The 7,149-nt window shown below is 40.1% G+C and overlaps 1 non-coding gene across 1 annotated transcript; it reads left to right on the top strand.

The window, feature by feature from the left end:
• The first annotated feature begins 6,398 nt into the window (after nucleotides 1–6,398).
• On the top strand, nucleotides 6,399–6,505 carry LOC141602818 (small nucleolar RNA R71). The gene has a single exon (XR_012524726.1). It is a non-coding gene; the product is annotated as a small nucleolar RNA R71 (small nucleolar RNA).
• Nucleotides 6,506–7,149: the final 644 nt, after the last annotated feature.

Raw genomic sequence — 7,149 nt, 5'->3', positions numbered from 1 at the left:
ATTCAAGGGTGCATACTCCTTCATAGATGCAATTTGTTCAAACTACTAAGCCTATAAGGATACCAGTAAATCACCTCCAAAAGGTGTCAAGCTAGGGTACCTTTGTCCTCAATCGTTAAATGCTTTTGTCAAGAGTAGACTCCCTATGGTGTTAGAAACACTGGAGGATCGCGGAATTCCCCCTCTTGCCTAGACAAGAAGAAGGGTCGTCCCCTCTCTACCATGCACAAAAATGGATACGATGGATGAAGGGATCAATAGATATTGAGTTTCATTTTGGGAGTTTGCTTTTGTTTTTGTTTTTCCCCCCAATTTCTTGTGGCATATAATATTTGAGAACACTTTCTTTTTGCCATTTCTTTTTGATTTTTGGCATTTCAATACTTGACAACTTTTTTGCATTTCTTTTTGAACATTTTCAAAGTCACCCCAATTAGTAACGAGGGTGCCTTGTATTTGAAGCTTTAGGAGTTCTATTTTTGCTCCTCTTTTCATTTGATGCATTTTTGCAAACTTTCTTTCACTTTTCATTTCTTTGAACTCAAATTGATTTCTTTTTGTGCCCATTCCCTTTGATGACAAAAATGTATGGTAGAACATGGATGAATGATGGAAGTATGCATGGTTTCAAGGGTCACCTTGGAATAAACGGTAGCCAAGGAGTTATCACACCACAAGGTACTCTTGACTCGGCTTTAAACCATGGGTCAAAGGATACTAGCATGACACATCCTAGGGTGTTTTACAAGCATTCTAACAAGCAAAGTCTTAAGAATAAAAAGCATCTACTAGGGCCTATATACACTTGTCAAGCTTCCCAAGTAGACGGTTTCACAAAATTTTTCTAACATGCAAACTACATGCCATGATGCAACTAACATATAAACATCCTAATGCAAATGATTCTACCAACTAATATGCCATATAAACTAAATGCAAGTCCTAAGTTCCAATTGTTTTACCGCATCAATCAAAATAAAGCCACATAGTCATTAACATAAAGAGGAAAAAGGAGATTGGAAAGATCATACCATGCGGTCTTCAATATCCTCATGTCTCGGATGTGGCGTAGTCAATCAAAGTGAACAAGGATGAAACAAACACAATATATACAAGACAATATATACAAAGGAAACGAACTTGTTTTTGGTTTTTCAATTTTTTCAAATTTTTATGTGTTTTGAAATTTTTCAATTTTTATGGGTTTTTTGAATAAAAGTTAAGTGTTAGAATTCCCATCCCCACACTAATATGGGCATTGTCCTCAATGGCGAAAATGATGGAAATTATGCAAAGATGATGCATGATTTCTATACTAAATGCAATTCTACACTAAGCTATACTACATGATGCATGGTTTTTGTTATGACGGAGAGGATAATTTAGATTACCTCCCGTTGTGTATGCATTAACTTCCCCAAACCAAATAAGACACTATTGCTAATGTCAAAGCATTGGGGTAGTTCATGCACACACTATGCTATGCATGAAACTAGATTGTCATTTTGGATTTTCAAAAATGGGAACAATAAAGAACACCTCAATGGTGTCGAGGTGTGAGTCCTTTGATGTTGCTAGGACTAAACCAACAATGATCAAAATGAAATAAAATACAAAGAGATATAGACAAACCATGGGAGTGTAGGAGTCTCCAAGGCTAGTCTTGCATCATGCTATCATCATCATCACTTCCCTCATGAGAAGTGGTCACATTGCCACTTTCCTTGGCACTTTCTTCATCTCTTTCTCCATCATCTTGCTCATCATCATCTTCACCATCTCTTTCTTCATCTCCACTTGCTTCTTCCTCAATATTATCATCAATTCCTTCACCATTTCCAACAACCTCATTGTCTTCCACCACGTCCCTAGATGCACCCGGAAACAAGGCTTCTTTATCCGCCCAACTAGGCAAAGGACAAGATGGATCAAGGAGTCCTTGCCTAGCTAGATGTAAGAGGGGAGGATATTGAGCCAAATATGCATTCTTCCGATCTTCATAAGCTTGCTTGTGCATGGCTTGCATAAGAAGAGTGACATAGTCTTTCCCAATTTCAACTCCTTGCGGTTTGAACTCTTCATACACAAAGGGGTAAGGCGGTATAACAATGGAAGAGGAGGGGGTTTCATGATCACCCTTTTGTTGTTGAATGATGTACTCGGCTTCTTCGGATAGGGGAAGTAAATAGTTGGTCCGGTGGACACTTAGACGACAAATCTTCGCGGGTAAAGTGAATGATCGAGCCTCACTAGTAAGCCACCCAAACTTGGTGTCAAGGGGATTGTGAGCAACCCACTTGAACTTGTTAATCATGATAGACATATCAATAAGATGGCCACCTTCCTTTGCCTTGTACTTGTTATCCTTATTGAAATTAGGATCAAAGTGCTTGGCTAGGACCGTGACTAGGCCGCCATTAACAATAACGGTTGTACCCTTCTTCCCACTATCAACATGGAGCCATCTATCAACCAATAGCCTCAAAGAATTGTAAGGCTTGGTATGAATTCTTCCAATATTCAAAGCCGATTCAAGGAGAATAAAATCAAGTCTTGTGAAATGATTGGTGTCTTTCCTAGCAATTATGGTATTTCCCACAACTTTGTGCCATACTCTTATGCCCGGATGATGGACCAAAAGAGCACGACAAGCATGAAAATCATCAAATTTCTTCCCGGAGATTGCCTCCCAAAGAGGCTCGGGGTCATACTTCCCATATTGCTTATAATATTTCTCTTCATCGCTAAGACCCAAAATTTCACCCAATTCCGGAAAGGTAATGCGTCTACTAGTGTTAGCTAGACGAAACTCAAGATTTTCCCTATTCTCGACTTTGGTCACTTTTAAAGAACTTAAGAATTCTAAGACAAGGGAGGGGTATGTTACTTCCTTTGTTTCAAACAATTTCTTCAAACCCATGGCATTGAAAAAAGGCTTTTGTTTGTTCAAGAACACCTAATTTCTCCAAAGCATCTTTACATATGAATTTGGTGGATTGAATTGATTTCATAGCAAACTTGGCAAATGTATTTCTATGGGTATCGGAAATAAAAGTTACCTCCGGATAATGTAAGAGTTGATCGATTACCGGTGTAGAAGGTGATGCTCCCATAGAAGTTTGTTGTTGTTGTTGTTGCACTTCCAAATTTGGTGTTGCTACCACCATTGCCAAAGCTTTCTTTGTTTGGAGAGCTTTTTGTCTTTGAGAGAGAGCCTTTGCCTTTGGTGCCTTTGTTGCCCCCTTTGTCCTTGCCATTTGATGAACTAACCAAGAAAAGAGTCAAAAATCTTCAATTTGTAGAATGCCCAAATCGATTTGAAGGTGAAAGGCTTTGCCTTTATGAAATCAAAAATCGACTCAAAGGTTGAAGATTTTGTTCTTGGTTTTGATTGTTATTGAAGATGGAGTGATTGATTTGTTGTTTGAAGGATGGTTTGATTTGATTTTGGTGGATTTTGTTGAGGATTTTTGTTTTTGTGATGGAGAGGATGAGGGTTTTGATGTTGTGGGTAGTGTTTGTGAATGAATGAATGAATGAATGAAGGTGGGGTGGGTTATAAAGAACTCGACAATTTCAGAACGCAGGGACAATCCGTGCGGATTGGGCGCAATCCGTGCGGATTCTACTGCTTCAAAATTTTCAAAATCTCGCCTAGAGACGGGCGGATTCTGGGGAATCCGCTCGGATTCTTTTTGAGGGACGGGCGGATTTTGTGCGGGGACGGACGGATTGCGTCCAGAGATTTTTCTTTGTTTTCTTCAATTTGCAAAGACAGGCGTCTTGTGTAAAAGACGGACGGATTCTGTGAGACGGGCGTCTTTCCAGAAATCCACTCGGATTCTTTAACAGTCAAGAAATTTGCAATTTCAGCTCAGCTCAGGACGGGCGTCTTGTCAGCAGGACGCTCGGATTTGCTGCAGACGGGCGGATTCTCAAGAATCCGCTCGGATTCTGGTCCTTTGTACCCGGATTCACTTCATTCGTGCACAATGCATTTCCCTTTACCGTTTTTCCATTCTTCTTCATTTCTTGTGTTCTTCATTGTGGGGGCACTACTAAGGCATGAATAGCCTAGGCAATTGCCATCCCCACATTAAGGCAAAGCACTACACATCAATTGAAATCGTTAGTCCCTCCCTCACTTCTCTCTTTCATGACAATTATTTTGATCAAAGTAAATAAAATCCAAAAATGACAAAAAATGCAATACAAGAATTGAAATGTAAGTTAGGGAGTTAGAAATATTTACAAGTGGTGGTTTAGGGAGGACTCCACAAAACTCTCATTCTTGATGAGATGACAAGGGGGCATGTTCAAGGTGTTGTTGATGTTGCTCAACACCTTGAAGAAGTAATCAAAAGCTTGTTCATTGTTATGGTAGAGGTCCTCAATAGACCGTGGCCCTTGTTGTTGATCATGATCGATGGCATGCCCAATGTAGGGATTAAAGATCCCTTCAAACTCATCGTCCCAAAGACCACAAACTTCATTGAGTTGATCATTGAAAATCTCTTGCTTAGATGGAGACAACTCTCCCAATTTCTTCTCTTGGCAAATGAGGCCATCTTCTTCTTCCTTGGTTGATTTTGATGAGCCTTGCAAGCTCTCCTTGTCACAATTCACTTGCTCTTTGAATGGAGCATCTTCAATTTTCTTCCTCCATTGGAGTTCCGATTTCTTCCTTTCATCTTTCCGGCTATAATGATCAATCATGAAACATGGCTCATGCAAACGAGGAGCTCTCATGGTTTTGTCAAGATTAAAAGTTATGCTTTCATCTCCCACTTCTAGAGTGAGCTCTCCATGTTTCACATCAATCACCGCACCCGCGGTGTGGAGGAAAGGTCTTCCTAAGATGATTGGAATGTTGGAATCTTCCTTCATATCAACAATGACAAAGTCCACCGGGATGAAAAACTTCCCATATCCCTAATGGTCTCTTCGTCGATCTATCGGCCATTTGAAGAGTGATATTGGTGCACTTAAGCTCTCCCATTCCCAACCTTTTACTTACCGAGTATGGCATGACACTCACACTAGCCCCTAGATCACATAAGGCTTTGTTAATCGTCATGTCGCCAATGGTACACGGTATTGAGAAGCTTCCCGGATCCTTTAACTTTGGAGGTGAACTCCCTTGAAGTATTGCACTACTCACCTTAGTGAAGGCGATAGTCTCAAGTTTCCGGATCGACTTCTTCTTTGTAAGGATATCTTTCATGTACTTTGCATAGGCCGGAACGTGATTGATTAATTCCGTGAAAGGAATTGAGACTTCTAAATTCTTCATAATTTCCATGAACTTTCCAAGTTGATCATCAAATTTGGGCTTGGCTTGACGACTCGGGAAAGGAAGTCTAATCACAATGGGCTCCTTCTCTTTGGCTTTGTCTTCATTTTTCTTTGAACTTTCTTCTTTTGATGATTCCCCTTCTTTGGGACTTTGCACAATTTCTTCCTTTTCACTAGCTTTCACAACTTCATTCTCAACTTGCTTTTTCGGTGCCTCATATCTTGTACCACTTCTCAAGTGAATGGCACTAACCGTTTCATGTCTAGGGGGATTACTTTGAGGTAGTAATTGCCCCTTTTGTCTTTGTGAGCTTGAAGATGCTAGTTGAGTCAATTGTGTTTCCAACATCTTGGTGTGAGCTAGAATGTTGTTGATGGTGGTATCTTTTGCTTGGCTATCTTTTTGCATTTGAGTGAAAAATTCTTGTTGATTCTTTTGCATTTGGAGGACCGCTTTTTGGACATCAAAACCTTGGTCATTTTGGTGATTGTATGGATTTTGATTTTGGTAACCTTGGTTTTGATTGTAAAAGGGTCTTTGATTTTGATTTCTCATAGGTGGTGGAGTGTATGTTGTTTGAGGGTTTTGAACATTTTGGATTTTGTATGAGAGATTTGGATGGAACTTGGTGTTTTCATTGTAAAAATTTGAATAAGGGGTACCACTTTTGTAAGCTTGGAAAGCATTGACTTGTTCGGTTGTTCCCCTACACTCACTTGAGTCATGACCCAAAGTTCCACAATTCTCACATATCCCACTTGGGATTGATGAGGATGTCGTCATGGCATTGACATGATGCTTTGATGTTTTTGAGTTTTCCTCAAGTCTAGCCATAGCTTGTTCAAACTTCAAGTTGATTGTGTCAATGTGAGCACTAAGTTGAGCACCCAATTGAGTAACGGAGTACACTTCATACTTTCCTCCTCTAGTAGCCTTGCGAGGCCTACTATATTGTGAATTATGGACCGCCATTTCCTCAATCTTGTTCCATGTTTGATTGTCATCAACTTCGGTGAACATTCCATTTGATCCCATATTGAGAATGTTCCTTGAATCTTCATATAAACCATTCCAAAATTGTTGCACTAAAAACCATTCGCTAAGTCCATGGTGAGGACATGAGCGACAAATACCTTTGAACCGCTCCCAAGCTTCATACAAAGATTCTTCATCCCTTTGCTTAAAACCCGTAATTTGAGCTCTTAGCATGTTAGTCTTTTCCGGTGGGTAGAATTTTTTGTAGAAAGCTAGAGCTAGCTTCTTCCAAGAATCTATTCCAAGGGTGGCCTTATCAAGGCCCTTCAACCATTTCTTTGCGGTGCCGATTAACGAAAAAGGAAATAAGACCCATCTTATTTGGTCTTGAGTCACGCCCGTTTGAGAGATAGCTTCACAATAATCGCAAAAGGTTTCCATATGAGAATGAGGGTCCTCACTAGGCATTCCCCCGAATTGGCTCCTCTCAACTAGTTGGATGAAGGCGGACTTGGCAATAAAATTACCGGTGAGATGTTGCGGTGTAGGAGTACCATTTGGTAGATCCTCCTCGGTGGGTATAGAGTGTGACGAGAATTTAGGCATTGTAGGTGGATTTTGTGGGATATTGTGTAATGGGTTTTCTTCTCCTTCTATTGCGAAAGGATTGACAAACTCACTAGTGGGTTGAACAACTTCACCAACACCTCCCAAATTCCTCCTAACAAGTCTCCTATTATTCGTCAAGGTTCTTTTGATTTCACGGTCAAAAGGTAACAAATCTCTTTGTAACCTTCTAGACATGCAAAATATCAAACAACTCGAAAACAATTAGAACAAACCTTGAGGAGTTTTACTTCCCCAAGGTGAAACAGACA

This window comes from Silene latifolia, chromosome 9 (genome assembly GCF_048544455.1).
Source record: "Silene latifolia isolate original U9 population chromosome 9, ASM4854445v1, whole genome shotgun sequence".
NCBI lineage: Eukaryota > Viridiplantae > Streptophyta > Magnoliopsida > Caryophyllales > Caryophyllaceae > Silene > Silene latifolia.
The sequence above is the reverse complement of the archived record's forward strand: the minus strand, read 5'-3'. Positions and strand labels throughout refer to the sequence as shown.